We start from the raw sequence: 19,291 nt of genomic DNA, 5'->3' as shown, positions 1-19,291 counted from the left end.
GCTGATAAAAGTGGCGTCATTGCCTGTTTCTTAATCACATTGGAATAGCACGCTGAGCCACTGCAAAGTGTAATTATAAAGTGCCAACAAACTCGTGGATAAATTGGTTTATTATTGTCATATGTATCAAGGTACACTGAAAAATGGTGTTCAGTTCGGTATTGCAATGTAACAGCGAAATTATGCTTAATTATAACAATTTTTTGATTAACTTTTTAAAAAATTAATTTAACGTCTTGGTGTCTAATGTTTGACGTTTGAACTCGACATCATCTGGACTTTCGATCAAGCTTCAGAATTACCACTACAGAAACCAAAAGCAGAATTATAACCGAAGACTATGACCTATGAACTTAGTTTCAAGGACTCTATACAATTCATGTTCTCAGTATCATTTTTTTATTTGTAGAATTTGTCTTTTTTTGCACAATTGTTGTTTATATAAGTATAGCGTTTCGGAAATTCTATTGTATTTTTTATTTTTCTGTAAATGTCTGCAAGGAAATGAACCTCAAGGTAGTATATGGTAACATATAGGCATTATGATAATACATTTACTTTGAACACTATCCGATTTATCTCGCTATCCTGCTCTTCGTTTTCACTATTGCATCCAATTTCTTTTTAAAGTTAACACTGAATTTGTTTCTATTATTGTGCCAATTTAAGTTTGTGACATCTCTACACCAAGAAAATGGATTTATTTCAACAAGATCCTTCATAGTTTTGGATGCTTTTATTAAATGTTCACTTTTACTCCATTGTTAAAAGGGAAACAATTCCAGTTTTTCAAGTGTCTCTGACGAACAAAAAGACTTGTCTGAATCAGAATATCATTGGCATATGTCCTGAAATTTGTTGTTTTGCAGCAGCAGTGCATTGCAATACAAAATAGTTTTAAAATCTATAAATTACATTGACATACATTTTAAAATTAAATTAAATAAGTAATGCATAAAAGAGAGCAAAAAATGGAAAAAAATATAGTACAGTGGTGAATATGGGTTCATTGTCTATTCAGAACTCTGAAGGCAGAGGGGAAGAAGCTTCACCTAAAATGTTGAATGAGTGTCTCCAAGCTCCTGTACCTCATCCTTGATTGTAGCAATGAGAATAGGGTATGTTCTGAGTGATGGTGGTCCTTAATGATAGATGCCACCTTTTTGAAGCATCACCTTTTGAAGATGTCCTTGATGTTGGGGAGGCTAGAGCCCATGATGGAGCTGGCTGAGTGTGCAACTTTCTGCAGCTATTTCTAATCCTGTGCAGTGGCCCCTCCATACCAGATGGATCACAGTTAGAATGCTCTCACGGTACATGTGTAGTAATCCCCAAGAGTCTCTGGTGACATACCAAGTCTCCTTAAATTCCTAATAAAATATAGCCACTGTTGTGCTTTCTTTGTAATTGCATCAATATGTTGGGTCCAGGGTGGATCCTCAGAGGTGCTGACCCAGGACTTGAAACTGCTCACCCTTTCCACTGCTGATTTATGGATGAGTGTTCCCTTGATTTCCCCTTCCTGAAGTCCATAATCAATTCCTTGGTCTTAATGACATTGAGAGCAAAGTTGTTTTTGCGACCCACTCAAACATCTCTCTCTTGTACATCTTCTCATTACCATCTGAATTTCTGCCATCAATAGTTATGTCATTGGCCAATTACTAGATTGCATTTGAGCTGTACCTAGCCACACAGTTGTGAGTGTAGGTAGAGTAGATTAGTGGGCTAAGCATGTATTCTTGAGGTACACCAGTGTTGATGGTCAGCGAGGAGGAGATGTTATTTTTGATCCGCAGTGACATTGGTCTCCTAGTGAGGCAATCAAGGATCCATTTGAAGAGGGAGGTACAGAGGCCCAGGTTTTGGATCTTGTTGATTAGCATTGAGGGTATGATTGTGTTGAATGCTGAGCTGTAATCAATAAACAGCAGCCTGATGTAGGTGTTACTATTGTTCAGCTGGTCTGTGGCTGAGTGGAGAGCTTGTGTGATTAAATCTGCTGTAGAGCTATTGTGGGAATAGGCTAATTGCAGTGGGTCCAGATACCTGGTTAGGCAGGAGTTGATTCTGGCTGTGACCACCCTCACAAAGCACTTCATCACAGTATATGTGAGTGCAACTGGGAGGCATTGAAGCAGCTCTCGCTGCTCTTCTTGGACTCTGGTATGATTGTTGTCATTTTGAAGCAGGTGGGAATCTCCAGCTGCAGCAGTGAGAGATTGAAGATGCCCTCGAACACTTCCGCCAGTTGGTTGGCACAGGTTTTCAGACCCTACCAGGTACACCATCAGGGCATGATGCCTTGCAATGGTTCACCCTCTTGAAAGATATTCTGACATCAGCCTTCACTACAGGGTCACTAGATACCACAGGGATTTGCACAGGTGTAGTTTTATTTTCCCTTTTGAAGTGTGCATAAAGGAGTTGAGCTCATCTGGGAATGAAGCATCACTGCCATTCATGATGTTAGGCTTCGCTTTGTAGAAAATAATGACTGCTTGATGTTCTAGGTTGGGTGAGCAGGATTGAGTCAGAACTGCCATGTCTATGCATCATACTGAGTTAATCCTGAACATAGTCCACCTGCTTTACCTCTGGAAGACTCAACTGTAAAATATTGTGTACCCTCTTCAAGGCATGAATATATTTGAAAATTGATCACGGATCTCAAACTGGAGTCTCATCAAAAATACTTAGTATTGCTTTGTTACCCAACTTTATCTTCTTTCAATCAGTTTTGTGATCTGGTCATTGCTGTTTGGTGCCCATCTGTTATTGCTTTTGAGATATTGGTGTGGAAGTGTTTTCTTGAACCTGTTTTGGTCTTTCTAGTGCATATATTCATACTATGCTTTTGTGTAGGAAACTCCAAGGGCTAGGCCAAGCAACTATGAAGGTTCAATTATGTGTTTCCAAATCAGAAGGGTCTACAATTTACAAAAATCTGGCGGTGGTGGTGGTGGTGGTCCTATGCTCCTGCTGCCCTTGACCTTCTTGGTGGTAGAAGATGAAAATTTGAGAGGTGATGCTGGATTAGCCTTTGTGATTAATTCCAATGTATGTGGTTGACAGAACACACTACAGCCACTGTGAGAGAGAATGAATATTTAGGGAACTTGACGGAGCACCATTGAAGCAGGTTGCTTTTTCCTGGATGGTTTTGATTTTCTCTGGTTGGAACTACCATCATTCCAGCAAGTAGAGAGTATTCTATCACATTCTTGACTTGCACCTCATATTTATTGGAAATGCTTCCAAGCAAACTAAATGGACCGTTTCTGTGCTGTAGTGCTCTATAACCACATGACACTATGTCAGAAATGGAGCCACTTACTATGAGATATCCATTCTCTGATTTGCTCTTGTGGCTAGTTAAGATTCTGGTCAAAGGTGACTTCTAGAAAATTGATGTTGAGGAATTTAAAAAAAGATAATGTCATTAAATATTAAGGGTAAATCCTTAGACTCTTGCTTGTTAGAGATAGTCACTGCCTACGTATTTGTGGTGCAAATGTTGCTTGCCAACATAAAAACAACCAGCATAATCATAGATTGTACCCAACCTAGCCGTTCTATCTTCTCTCCTCTCCCATCTGTTAGAAGATACAAAAGTCTCAAAGCATTCACCAGCTGCTGTAATAAGACTATTAAATGGATCCCTAGTACAACAAGATGGACTCTTGACCTCACAATCTACCTAATTATGATCTTGCTCATTGTTGTTTACCTGCAGTGAACTTTCTCTGCAGCTGTTACACTTTATTCTGCATTGCTATCATTTTATCTTCTTCTACCTCAGTGTATAATGATTTGATCTGTATGGACAGTATGCCAGACAAGTTTTTCACTGCATCTCTGTACATGTGACAATAATAAACTAATGCCAAGATTTAAACAATTTTGTAATCATAGCAATAAAACCTTTCCACACACCTTATCGAAGCTGGCAGTGATGCCCGTCTATGCTAATCCCATTTGTCTGTATTAGGCTTGTATCCCTCCTATCCAAGTACTTGTGCAACGTTGTATCTTCCCAACCAATCTCATTTTATAAATATAGCCCTTCATTCCAGGCAACAATCTGGTGATTCTCATCTGTACTCCCTCCATTTCTACCACATCCTTCCTGTAGTGAGGCAACCGGAACTGCACATGATACTCTTAAGTGTGGTCTAACCAAGGTTTTGTATAACTGTAACATGACAGCCCCAATTTTTATACTTAAATATATTTCTAATATTGTCTCTTATATTGACTCTTTTCAATACGCTATTCACCTGTGTCAACACTTTCAGGGAGCTATGAACTTATACACCATGCTCTCTCTGCACATCAATGCTCCCAAGGTCTCTGCCATTTATTCTATATGTTCTATAATGAACATTGATCTCAAAGTGCATTACCTCACACTTCTCTGGATTGAATTCTATCAACCACTGCTACAATCAACTTTCCAACTGTGCCCCACTGCATCCTGGGACAACCTTTTTCACTATATATCAAACAATTTTTTGTTGTTTCACTTGCAGACTTGTTAACAATTCTGCCCGCATTGACACCCAAATACTTTACAATCAACAAAATCCCAGCAGTGCGGTATATCACTTGCTACAGATTTCATTTACCACTACCCTCCGTTTCCCATCACCAAGCCAATTTTGGATCCAGTTTGGCAACACCCATCGGATCCCTTGTGCCTTAAGCTTCTTGACCAGGTTTTCATGTGGAAATTTGCAAAAGCTCATGTAAAGCACATCTAGCACTTTGCCTTTATCAATTTTCTTAACTGGAGGAAAGGATCTTGAGTGCCCTTTTAACAATCTTTCTACTTGTCAGCCTCCTTCAAACAATTCTGGACAGTCACGCATTAGTCTTCCCTATTCGCGCATTCCTCTTAAAATTGTATAATCTGTTTAATATTGCTTTTTAAAAATTTCTTCCTATCAAATTAATGCATCTCACAGTTGTGGGTTGCAAGCAAATTTTAAAATCTCCCCATTTCACCAACTTAATAACATTCTCCTGAAGTCTTACTACCCTTATCTTTGTTAATTATGTTAAGCTGTACAAATTCTTTATTATATTTCATTAGTATCCAAATTGTAATTCAAAACCCCCATTTAGTCATATACCTGCTATTTAATAATTATATTTAATTAGAGTTTCAGTAATCATTTTAATTACAGTCAGTTCCATTTCTAATTATGGTTGTTAGTATGATTCTTGTATTGTAGTACTTGTTTCGGTGAATGGAAGCAACTTGGAACCGAGTCAATATTTGAGATGCCTAAAAACGTTTATATGCCTTCACTAAATGCCAAATAATTCAATGATGAAATGGTGGTGAATTTTGGATCTATACCACACTGTGCTGATATTTTTTGAAAATTGTTATTGTAATCAAGGAGCAAAGTATTTCTAGAATATTTCATTGCAGTATAATTAAAGCTATAAGAGCAGAATTTGGCCATTTGGGCCTTCAAGTCTGCTCCACCATTCCACAAAGACTTATTTATTATCCTCTCAATCCCATTCTCCTGCCTTTCCCCATAACATTTGGCTATCAACAACCTATCAACCTCCCTTTAAGTATACCCAATGACTCGGTCTCCACAGCTGTCTGTGGCGATGAATTTCAAAGATTCACCACCCTCTGGCTAAAGAAATTCCTCTTCAGTTCATTGCTGATCAACCACGAGCAAAGCACAAGTTAACTTCCTGGAATTTTGCCCGTATTGGGATTTATGAAATGAGGTTGTATTAAAGGAGTGACACGAGTAGATCATTGAAAAGCCACTGCTGCACAGCTGAGCTTTAGATTTTCCTGCCGTCCTCTTGGTTTAGTGGATTAATTTTAGACTTTATCTGCAAATATTACATATTAACTAAGATGGCACCCTAGCATAAAAATTTGTTTGCTGATGGTGGCATTGCAACAGTATAAATGTAATAAATGATTTGGATTTGTGGTTTAATGCCACAGTGTAGAAATTGAAATTCAGCTGACAGCACTAAATATACAAAGTCAGAGCAGCTGTGTGAGGGTACTTGTTTCTGAGATTCAGTTCCATTAACCATAACGAAGCCAAACTAGGGAGTGGAGAACAATGCACACTTGATGTAATAATTGCTTATGTTCACTCAATACCTCCTCCAAGAGGATCACAACCTTATCATTGCATTTGGACCCAAAGAGCTCTGTCGGCTGGAGTCAGAGCTTTATGCTTTGGCTCTTGGTAGGATCACCCATGCTAAACAGGTCAAAGGGTAGAGGCCAGACTAAGAGTGGTCCACTGATCCCCACAGGTTCGGAGGTTCAGCTCAGGTTTAACAATCCTGACCAATAAAACAAAAATTGTTATGGAAACAGCAATGAAGAATCCTTCTACATCTGAGTGTGACGGTATTCCTGAGTCTCCACCCAGTTGACAGTAGTGAAAACTGAGGAGAAGCTACTGGCATGATGAATGAAGCCCTAAACACCGCCAGAGATGGAGGACCTTCATTGCTGCCTAAACACCAATGGTGCAACAGGCAATGGGTACTCGATAACTAGATGGCACAGGGAAGACTTTCATATTGAAGATCTTCTAGCAAGAGTGTGGTAACAAGAATTATAGATTATACTTAAATTCCACCTTTAAAGTAGTAAAATGCAACATTAAGCACTTGCAAAAGCATTCTCAATCAAAACTTTCCCTGGCAATTTTTGGCTCTTACTTTTCTCATTGTCTTAATTAGGACAAATGATCAAAGGTTGGTTATAAAGGTAGGTTCTGAGGTACTGAAGGAAAGATGTGGTGTGAGATGGAGCAAGATCTCCTTGGTAGCTGAGCGCATAACCACAAGTGATTAAATCTGGAATTGATCAAGGCCAAAACTGAAGGCTGATGGTGCTGAAGGAAGGGAAAACTCCAGGATTTTGAAACTAAAGGTGAACGTATTAAGACTGATGTTTTGCTTAAACAAGAAACATTGAATGCCAGCAGAGAAAAGAGTGATGAATGATTATGGCTTACTGCGTGTTAGAACAATGGCGTAAGAGATGGAGAAAAATATCTAGGTGGGTAAAATGGAACAAAAAGTTCACGATCAAGTTGTTGGGCAAGTCAGGTTTAAATATCAGATCTGATATCTGGGATCATCCTTCGCTAAATTCACATTTATGGAATGCGCTAAGTGTTGACATAGATAAGTAAGAAGGCATTTGCCTTCATCAGCCAGGACATCAAATATGAAAGTAGGGAGATGCAAAGTTCCAAGTAAAGATATTATCAAAGAACATACATATCACTATATACTATCCTGAGGTTAATTTCCCTGCGAGCAATCACAGTAAAGAAATAGAATCAATTCTGTACACAAAGACGGACAAAATACAAGAAATTGTGCAAATACAGAACAAAATAATAATACCAAATTAATAAATATCGAGAGCATGCGTTATGGTAAAAACTGGAATATTTTGTCCAGTTTTTGTTGCAAAACTCAAAAGTAAGGGAGTTATTATGCTGGGTGCATTGCAGCACAATCACACAGGAATATCTTACCAGAATGATGCCTGTGACAGGTTGTTTCATTTGTGAGGATAGGTTGGGTTTGCTATATGAAGGGGTTAGACAATAGAAACATTTAGTTGGGACAAATTAGCAAATGTAGTTAAAACCAGAGAGCACAGGTTGAAGGGGAGTGTTAAGAGGGTTGGAGTACTACGCAGATCCGACAGGAGCATTCCAGCACAGGTCCGACAAAGAGCTTGAAAAAGCAGCAAGTTTTTCCAACGGGAGTCATTGATTGGAGTACTATGCAGATGCAACGGGAGCATTCCTGCGCAGGTCCGACAAAGCTTTACAATGGGAAACCCAGTCCCTATAAAAGAGAGATACCGTCTGGTGGAGAAGTCATTGTGGGAGCTGTCACTGGAGTAGTCTGAGGCAGGGTAGTAAGGCTTTGGCAAGAACAGGCGGAGACAAGGAGAGTTCATTCCTAACTTCTTATTCAACTCTAGAGAGAATATGGGGTATGTCTACAGGGCCAGTGTTCTGTTCTGGGTGTCTGATGTGGGATTTCCAGGAGACTCTCAGCCTCCCTGATGGCCACATCTGCACCAGATGCATCGAAATGCAGCTCCTTAGAGATTGTGTTAAGGAACTGGAGCTGCAGCTTGATGACCTTTGGCTTGTTAGGGAAAGTAAAGAGGTGATAGACAGAAACTACAGGGAGGTAATCACCCCAGGGCTACAGGAGACAAATAAATGGGTGACTGCCAGGAGAGGGAATGGGGAACATCAGATAGTGCACAGCACCGCTGTGGCTGTCTCTCTCAACAATGTAGTCAGTTTTGAGTACGGTTGAGTATAGCTACCTGGGGGAAGCAACAGGCACTGTTGCCTCTGGCACTGAGTCTGGCCCTGTGGCTCAGAAGGGTAGGGCACTGAAGAGGATGGCAGCAGTAATAGGGAACTCTATACTCAGGGGGACAGATAGGCGATTCTGTGGACAGGAAAAGGAAACATGGATGATAGTTTGCCTCCCAGGTGCCAGGGTCCACAGTGTTCCTGGACATGTCGACAATATCCTGAAAAGGGAGGGTGAGCAGCCAGAAGTTGTGGTACATATTGGTACCAATGACATAGGAAGAAAGAGGGAGGCCCTGAAAGCAGAATATAGGGTGTCAGGAAGGAAGCTGAGAAGCAGGACCTCAAGGGCAGTAATTACTGCCTGTGCCGTGTGACAGTGAGGATAGGAACAGAATGAGGTGGCAGATAAATGTGTGGTTCAAGAATTGGAGCAGGGGCAAGGGTTCAGATTTCTGAATAATTGGGACCTCGTCTAGAGCAGGTGTGACCTGTACAAAAGGGACGGGTTGCACTTGAATCTGAGGGGACCAATATTCTTGTGGGCAGGTTTACTAGAGCTGTTGGGAGCGGTTTAAACGAATACACCAGCGGTATGGAAACCAGGATAATAGAGCTGGGGATGAACCAGCAGGTTTACAAGTAGATGATGGGTGTAACATGAATGTAGGAAAGACGTGAATGATTGGGTACAAATGCAGAGTTATATTGTACCACAGAGGCAAAATTCAAAAAGCAAAATGTGCAGGACTGAAGGTGCTGTATTTAAATGCACATAGAATTCAGAATAAGGTGGACAATCTCATGGTGCAATCAGAGATTGGCCGTATGACATTGTGGGCATCACTGAGTCCTGGCTGAATGAAGGTCATAGTTGGAAGCTTAACATCAAAGGATACACTTTGTATCAAAAGGACAGGCAGTGATGGTGTGGCTCTGTTGGGAAGAGAGGGAATTACATCCTCAGAAAGAAGTGACATAGGGTCAGAGAATAATTAATCTTTATGGGTGGAGTTAAGAAATTGCAATGGTAAAAACACAATTACGAGAAGCATATATAGGCCTCCAAATAGTCGCCTACTCAGGGAAAGGCTATCTCAGATTGGGTTCTGTATAATTACCCAGATCTTATCAGGGAGCTTAACATAAAGGAACCCTTAGGAGGCAGTGATTGTAATATGATTGAATTCCTACTGCCATTTGAGGGAGAAGCATAACTCACATGTATCAGTATCACAATAGAATAAAGGGAATTACAGAGGCATGAGAGAGGAGCTTGCCCAGGTGGATTGGAGGACAATACTCACGGTGATGATGGCAGAGCAGAGATGGCTGAAGTTTCTGGGAACAGTTCACAAGGTGCAGGACAGATGTGTCCCACAGAGGAAGAAGTTCTCAAGTGGCAGGGGTAGGCAACCGTGGATGACAAAGGAAGTTACTGAATATATAAAAGCCAAGGAAAAGGCATATAAGGTTGCGAAAGTGAGTAGGAAGATGGATGATTGGGAAGCTTTTAAAATCCAACAAAAAAAGCTAAAAGGGAAAAGATGAAATATGAGGTAATATAAAACAGGATACCAAAAGTTTTTTTTCAGTTATGTAAAGAACAAAAGGGAGGTGAGAGTTAATATTGGACCACTGGAAAATGATGCTGGTGAGGTAGTAATGGGGGACAAAGAAATAGCAGATGAGCTTAATGGGTACTTCGCATCTGTCTTCACTGTGAAAGCCACTAGCAGTGTGCCAGAGGTCCATGAGTGTCAGGGAGCAGGAGTGAGTGCCATTGCTATTACAAAGGAAAAAGTGCTAAGCCTTAAGGTAGTCGAAAGTCTTAAGGTGGATAAGTCACCTGGACCAGATGGACTACATCCCAGAGTCCTGAGAGAGGCTGCTGAAGAGATAACGGATGCATTGGTCATGACCTTTCAAGAAGCACCTGATTCTGTCATGGTCCTAGAGGACTGGAAGATTGCAAATGTCACTCCACTCTTTAAGAAGGGAGGAAGGTAAAAGAAAGGAAATTATAGACAAGTTAGCCTAACCTCAGTGTTTGGGGAAGTGTTGGAGTCTATTATTAAGGATGAGGTTTCAAGCTACTTAGAGACTAATGATAAAATGTCAAAGTCAGCATGGTTTCTGTAAAGGGAAATCATGCCTGACAAATCCGTTAGTGTTCTTCGAGGAAGGAACAAGCAGAGTGGACAAAGAAGGGGCAGAAGATGTCATTTACTCAGATTTTCAGAGGGCATTTGATAAGGTGCCACACACGAGGCTGCTTAACAAACTAAAATCCTATAGCATTACAGGAAAGATACCGGCATGGATAACGGAACAGCTGACAGGCAGGAGGCAGTGAGTAGGAATAAAAGAGGGCTTTTCTGGTTGGCTGCCAGTGACTAGTGGTGTTCCTCAAGGGTCAGTATTGGGACCGCTTCTTTTCACATTGTTTGTCAATGATTTAGATAATGGAATTGATGGATTTGTGGCAAATTTGTGGATGATATGAAGATAGGTGGAGGGGTAGGTAGTGCCAAGGAAGCAATGTGATTGCAGCAGGACTTAGACAAATTGGAAGAATGAGCAAAAATGTGGCAGATGAAATACAGCGTTGGAAAATGTATGGTAATGCATTTTGGTAAAAGGAACAGTAGTGCAGACTATAATCTAAATGGGGAGAAGGTTCAAACACCAGATCGGCAGGGACTCAGGAGTCCTCATGCAAGACTCCCAGAAGGTTAATTTACAGGTTGAGTCTGTGGTAAAGAAGGCAAATGCAATATTGGCATTTATTTCTAGGGCAAACGAATATAAAAACAAGGAGATAATGCTGAGCCTTTATAAGACAGTAGTCAGGCTGTACTCGGAGTATTGGCCACAGTTTTGGGCCCCATATCTCAGAAAGGATGTGTTGTCATCGGAGAGAGTCCAGAGAAGGTTCATGAGGATGATTCTGGGAGTGAAGGGGTTAGCATATGAGAATTTGGCAGTTTTGCTCCTGTACTCACTGGAATTTAGAAGAATGCCGGAGGTGGGGGGATCCCATTGAAGCCTACCGAATGTTGAAATGTTGGACTAGATAGGGTAGATGACACCCAGGAACTTGAAATTGCTCACAGTTTCCACTGCAGATCCCTTGATGAGGACTGGTGTTTACTCACTCACCTTACTCTTTCTAAAGTCCACAATCAGCTCTTTGGTCTTACTGATGTTCAGTGCAAGGTTGTTGCTGCGACACCACTCTACCAGCTGGTATATCTCACTCCTGTACACCTGTCACTCTCTGAAATTCTGTCAGCTGCATTGTCAGCACATTTATAGATGGCATTCGAGCTGTGCCTAGTTACACAGTCACGTACATAGAGAGAGTAGAGTAGTGGGCTAAGCACACATCCCTGAGGTGTGCCAGTATTGATTATCAGCAAGGTGGATATATTATTTCCAGTTGTAGAGGGAGACAGAGAGGCCCAAGTTCTGGAGCTTTTTGATCAGAACTGTAGGAATGATTTTGTTGAATACTAAACTGTAGTCAGTAAACAGCAGCCTGACGTAAGTATTAGTATTGTCCGGTGATCCAAGGCTGCTTGAAGAACAAATGAGATCTATTGTGGCGATAGGCAAATTGCAGTGGGTCCATGTCCTTGCTGAGAAAGGAGTTGATTCTAGCCATAACTTACCTCTCAAAGCATTCCTCGCCATAGATGTGAGTGCTACTGGATGATAGTGTAAAGACAGCTCACCCTGCTCTTCTTGGGCACTGGTGTGGCTGTTGCCCTTTTGAAGCAGGTGGGAACTTCTGACTGTGACAATGACAGACTGAAAATGTCTTTGAACACACCTGCCAGTTGGTTGGCACAGGTTTTCAGAGCCTTGCCAGGTACAACATTGGTGCCTGTCAGGGTTCACCCATATGAAAGACGTTCTGGCACCGGCCTCTGAGAAAGAGATCACAGGGCCACCGGGTGCTACAGGTATCCTCATTTCTGTGGTTTTATTTTCCCTTTCAAAGCGACCATAAAGGGCGTTGAGCTCGTCTGGGAGTGAAGCATCTCTGCCATTCATGATGTTCCGTTTCGCTTTGTAGGAAGTAATGGCCTGCAAACTCTGCCAGAGCTGACGTGCATCCAATTCCACCTCTAACCTCAATCAGAATTGTTCTTTTGCTCTTGAAGTAGCCCTCCATAAGTTGTACCTGGCCTTCTTGTACAGTCCTGGATCACCAGGCTTGAATGCCACAGTTCTAGCCTTCAGCAGACTACAAATCTCCTGGTTCATCCATAGCTTTTGCTTTGGGTCTGTATGGTATGCTCTCGTAGGCAAACACTCATCCACACAGCTCTTAATGAGGTCAGTGAGCTATAGCTCCAGATTCTCCCACAAGAGGAAAAAAAATCATCTCTGCATACATCCCATCAATCCTCTTAGAATCTTCCATGTTGATATCAGGGGACCAATGTTCTTGTGGGCAGATTTACTAAGGTTTACTAGAGCTGTCGGGAGTGGTTAAAACTAATATTGCAGAGGGACGGGAACCAGTATGATATAGCTGAGGATAAACCAGAAAGTTTACAAGTAGATGAGGGGTGTAACATGAATGTAAGGAAGGACAAGACAATGACTGGGTACAAATACAGACAAAGCAAAGAGTTAAATTGTACCACAGAGGCAAAATTCAAAAGGGCAAAGAACGCAGGACTGAAGGTGTGTATTTAAATGCGCGTAGCATTCGGAGTAAGGTGGAAGAACTTGTGGTGCAATTAGAGATTGGCTGGTATGACGCTGTGGGCATCACTGAGTCGTGGCTGAAAGAAGGCCATAGTTGGGAGCTTAACATCAAAGGATATACTTTGTATTGAAAGGACAGGCAGGAAGACACAGGCGGTGGTGTGGCTCTGTTGGTAAGAGATGTAATTACATCTTTAGAAAGAGGCGACATAGGGTCAGAGAATGTTGAATCTTTGTGGGTGGAGTTAAGAAACTGCAAGGGTAAAAAAAAATTATGAGAATAATATATAGGGCTCCAAATAGTAGCCAAGATGTGGCGCTGAGATTGCAAAGGAGCTGGAAAGGGCATGTAATAAGGGTAATGACACAATTGTAATGGGAACTTCAATATGCAAGAGAAGGAATTTGTTGAATGCCTACAAGATAGCTTTTTAGAGCAGCTTGTGCTTGAGCCTACCTGGGGAAAGACTATCTTAGATTGGGTATTGTGTAATAACCAAGATTTTATTAGGGAACTTACCGTAAAGGAACCCTTGGGAGACAGTGATCATAATATCATTGAATTCATACTGCAATTTGAGAGGGAGAAGCAGAAGTCACATGTATCAGTATCGCAATGGAATGAAGGGAATTACAGAGGCATGAAAGAGGAGCTTGCCCAGGTGGATTGGAGGGGGATACCGGTGGGGATGATGGCAGAGCGGAGATGGCTGAAGTTTCTGGGAATGGCTCACGAGGCACAGGGTAGGTATATCGCACAGGAGAAGAAATTCTCAAATGGCAGGAGTTGGCAACCATGGCTGACAAAGAAAGTCAAAGACTGCATAAAAGCCAAGGAAAGGGTATATAAAGTAGCAAAAGTGAGTGGGAAGCTGGATAATTGGGAAGCTTTTAAAATCCAACAAAAGGCAACTAAAAAAGCTATAAGAAGGGAAATGATGCAATATGAGGGCAGACTAGCCAATAATATTTTCAGTTATATAAAGAGTAAAAGGGAGTTGACAATTGATATTGGGCCACAGGAAAAATGATGCTGATGAACTAGCAATGGGGACAAAGAACTGGCAGATGGGTACTTTACATCAGTCTTCACTATGGAAGACACTAGCAGTGTACCAGAGGTCCTGGAGTGTCAGGGAGCAAGAGTGAGTGCTATTGCTATTACAAAGGAGAAAGTGCTAGCCAAACTCAAAGGTGTTACGGTGGATAAGTCACCTGGGCCAGATGGACTACATCCCAGAGTCCTGAGAAAGGTTGCTGAAGAGATAACGGATGCATTGGTCATGATCTTTCAAGAATCACTTGATTCTGGCATGGTCCCAGAGGACTGGAAGATTGCAAATGTCACTCCACTCTTTAAGAGGAAGAAGGCAAAAGAAAGGAAATTATAGGCCGGTTAGCCTAACCTCAGTGGTTGGGAAAGTTTTGGAGTCTATTATTAAGGATGACGTTTTGAGGTACTTGGAGACTCATGATAAAATAAGTCAAAGTCAGCATGGTTTCTGCAAAGGGAAATCTTGCCTGGCAAATCTGTTAGAGTCTTTCGAGAAAGGAACAAGCAGGGTGGACAAAGGAGAGGCAGTAGATGTCATTTACTTAGATTTTCAGAAGACATTTGATAATGCACCTCACATGAGGCTGCTTAACAAGGTAAATTCCTATGACGTTACAGGAAAGATAATGGCATGGATAATGGAATGGCTGACAGGCAGGAGCAGCGAGTGGGAATAAAAGGGCCTTTTCCGGTTGGCTGTCAGTGGCTAGTGATGTTCCTCAGGGGTCAGTACTAGGACCACTACTTTTCACATTGTTTGTCAATGATTTAGATAATGGAATTGATGGATTTGTGGCAAAGTTTGCTGATGATATGAAGATAGGTGGAGGGGTAGGTAGTGCCAAGGAAGCAATGTGATTGCAGCAGGACTTAGACAAATTGGAAGAATGAGCAAAAATGTGGCAGATGAAATACAGTGTTGGAAAATGTATGGTAATGCATTTTGGTAAAAGGAACAGTGCAGACTATTAACTAAAGGGGGAGAAGGTTCAAACATCAGAGGTGCAGAGGAACTTAGGAGTCCTCAGAAGGCAAATGCAATGTTGGCATTTATTTCAAGGGGAATAGAATATAAAAGCAAGGAGATAATGCTGAGCCTTATAAGACACTAGCCAGGCCTCATTTGGAGTATTGTCAACAGTTTTGGGTCCCCATATCTCAGAAAGAATAGAACATAGAAACATAGAAAGCCTACAGTGCAATACAGGCCCTTCAGCCCACAAAGCTGTGCTGAACACGTCCTTACCTTAGGAAAATAGAGGATATGGGTAGCCCTAGGTAATTTCTGAGCTCCATATACCTATCCAAGATTCTCTTAAAAGACCCTATTGTATCTGCCTCTACCACTGTCGTCGGTAGCCCATTCCATGCACTCACCACTCTCTGTGTAAAAAACTTACCCCTGACATCTCCTCTGTACCTACTTCCAATCACCTTATAACTGTGTCCTCTCATGCTAGCCATTTCAGCCCTGGGAGAAGCCTCTGACTATCCACACGATCAATGCCTCTCATCATCTTATACACCTCTATCAGGTCACCTCTCATCCTCCGTCGCTCCAAGGAAAAAAGACCGAGTTCACTCAACCCATTCTCATAAGGCATGCTCCCCAATCCAGGCAACATCCTTGTTAATCTCCTCTGCACCCTTTCTATGGTTTCCACATCCTTCCAATAGTGAGGTGACCAGAACTGAACACAGTACTCCAAGTGGGGTCTGACCAGGGTCCGATATAGCTGCAACATTACCTCGCAGCTCCTAAACTCAATATCACGATCTATGAAGGCCAATGAATCGTATGCTTTCTTAACCAGAGTCAACTGTTTCATCAGCCTTGAGTGTCCTATGGACTTGGACCCCAAGATCCCGCTGATCCTCCACACCACCAAGAATCTTACCATTAATACTATATTCTGTCATCATATTTGACCTACTAAAAAATGAACCACCTCACACTTATCTGGGTTGAACTCCATCTGCCACTTCTCAACCCAGTTTTGCATCCTACCAATGTCCTGCTGTAACCTCTGACAGCCCTCCACACTATCCACAACACCTCCAACCTTTGTGTCATCAGCAAATTTATGAACCCATCTCTCCACTTCTTCATCCAGGTCATTTATAAAAATCACGAAGAGTAGGGGTCCCAGAACAGATCCCTGAGGCACACCACTGGTGACCAACCTCCATATAGAATATGATCTGTCTACAACCACTTCACCAAGTTGCTGGTGAACGCAGCAGGCCAGGCAGCATCTCTAGGAAGAGGTGCAGTCGACGTTTCAGGCCTTTTATATTCTGACGAAGGGTCTCGGCCTGAAATGTCGACTGCACCTCTTCCTAGAGATGCTGCCTGGCCTGCTGCGTTCACCAGCAACTTTGATGTGTGTTGCTTGAATTTCCAGCATCTGCAGAATTCCTGTTGTCTACAACCACTCTTTGCCTTCTGTGGGCAAGCCAGTTCTGGATCCACAAAGCAATGTCCCCTTGAATCCCATGCCTCCGTACTTTCTCAATAAGCCTTGCATGGGATACCCTGTCAAATGCCTTGCTGAAATCTATATACACAACGTCTACTGCTCTACCTTCAACGGGTTTAGTCACATCCTCAGAAAAATCAATCAGGCTTGTAAGGCACGACCTGCCCTTGACAAAGCTATGCTGACTATTCCTAATCATAGTACACTTATCCAAATGTTCATAAATCCTGCCTCTCAGGATCTTCTCCATCAACTTACCAACCACTGAAGTAAAACTCGCTAGTCTATAATTTCCTGGGCTATCTCTACTCCCTTTCTTGAATAATTGAACAACATCCGCAATGCTCCAGTCCTCCAGAACCTCTCCTGTCCCCATTGATGATGCAAAGATCATTGCCAGAGGCTCAGCAATCTCCTCCCTCGCCTCCCACAGTAGCCTGGGGTACATCTCATCCAGTCCCAGTGACTTATCCAACTTGATGCTTTCCAAATGATCCAGCACGTGCTCTTTCTTAATATCTACATGCACAAGCTTTTCAGTCCGTTGAAAGTCATCCCTACAATCGCCAAGATCCTTTTCCGTAGTGAATACTGAAGCAAAGTACTTATTGAGTACCTCTGCTACCTCCTCCGGTTCCATACACACTTTTCCACTGTCACACTTGATTGGTCCTATTCTCTTACGTCTTATCCTCTTGCTCTTCACATACTTGTAGGATGCCTTGGAGTTTTCCTTAATCCTGTTCGCCAAGGCCTTCTCATGGCCCCTTCTGGCTCTCCCAATTTCTTTCTTAAGCTCCTTCGTGCTAGCCTTATAATCTTCTGGATCTCTTTCATTACCTAGTGTTCTAAACTTTTCGTAAGCTTTTCTTTTCTTCTTGACAGCCTTCGTACGCCACAGTTCCTGCACCCTACCATCCTTTCCCTGTCTCATTGGAATGTACCTATGCAGAATTCCATGCAAACATCCCCTGAACATTTGCCATATTTATTCCATACATTTCCCCGAGAAAATCTGTTCCCAATTTATGCTTCCAAGTTCCTGCCTGATAGCCTCATATTTCCCCTTACTCCAATTAAATGTCTCCCTAACGTGTCTGTTCCTATCCCTCTCCAATGCTATGGTAAAGGAGATATGTAAGGGGTTTCTTCTTTTATGTTACTGCTAAGGCTAATAAAATGGCATCTTTGTCATGTTAAAAATAAAATGGCTTCTCTGTGATGTTAACTGCTGGGACAGTGGTTCTCTCTCTAGCAGCTTGTTTGGGTTATAATTACTGATAACGAGAATTGTATTCATTTGCTAACCAATTGAGATAGATGTGATTCTTTCTTGTGTGTCTGTAAGCTGTTATTTTCACAGGCTTTGGGCAGAAGGCGGATGGGGACAGAGAGAGGAGACACGATGCTGTAAGCTGGGCGATGGAACGGACCCCGAGCGGGAGTCCGAGGCCCAGGGTCTTTGGCGAGGAGAGGAGACACAGACAGACTTGAGTAGGGCATTTGGTCGATCACCGAGGGTGGTCCCATTCATGGGTCAGCAGAGTTCGGGGGACATTGGCTGGAGGAAGGGGGACCCGGTTCTATAAGAGCTCCAACGATGTGTGCACGAACTGGTTAATAATAATGGCACCTTTTCTTTTCTTTAAAAAAAGTTAAACAATTCTTATTTTGTTCCTTTACTATCTACATAGTCAAAGTTATAAAGTGTAATCATTTAATCGCATATGGTGTACTGTCTGTTATTTGGCGTGGTGGGGTACATCACACAGCATCCACACAAACTTGATTATCCACTTTGGCGGGGCCGACGCCTGCTCCCCCTGGACGAAAGCGAGCTGAGTGAGCCTGAGGCTTACCAGGGGGCTACAGATAGAATTGTGATCACTATCTCCAAAATGCTCTCCCACTGAGAGACCTGACACTTGACCAGGTTCATTTCCCAATACCAGATCAAGTACAGCCTCTCCTCTTGTAGGTTTATCTACATATTGTGTCAGAAACCTTCCTGAACACACCTAACAAACTCCACAACATCTAAACCCCTTGCTCTAGGGACATGCAAATCAATATTTGGGAAATTAAAATCTCCCATCATGACAACCCTGTTATTATTACACCTTTCCAGAATCTGTCTCCCTATCTGCTCCTCAATGTCCCCATTACTATTGGGTGGTCTATATAAAAAAAACACCCAGTAGAGTTATTGACCCCTTCCTGTTCCTAACTTCCACCCACAGAGACTCCGTAGACAATCCCTCCATGCCTTCCTCCTTTTCTGCACCTGTGACTCTATCTCTCATCAACAGTGCCACGCCCCATCTCTTTTGCCTCTCTCCCTGTTCTTTCTGAAGCATCTAAAGCCTGGCTCTCAAATTAACCATTCCTGCCCAAGCCATCCAAGTCTCCGTAATGGCCACTTCATAAATCCACGCTCTAAGCTCATCCATTTTGTTCATGATGCTTCTTGCATTAAAATAGACATCTCAAACCATTGGTCTGAGCGCATCCCTTCTCTATCACCTGCCTATCCTCCCTCCTGCACTGTCTCCAAGCTTTCTCTATTTGTGAGCCAACCACCTCTTCCTCCATCTCTTCAGTTTGGGTCCCACCTCCCAGCAATCCTAGTTTAAACTCTCCCCAACAGCCTTAGCAAACCTCCCCGCCAGGATATT

The sequence above is a fragment of the Mobula birostris genome, chromosome 3 (genome assembly GCF_030028105.1).
Source record: "Mobula birostris isolate sMobBir1 chromosome 3, sMobBir1.hap1, whole genome shotgun sequence".
Lineage (NCBI taxonomy): Eukaryota > Metazoa > Chordata > Chondrichthyes > Myliobatiformes > Myliobatidae > Mobula > Mobula birostris.
Note: the sequence above shows the minus strand (reverse complement) of the source record.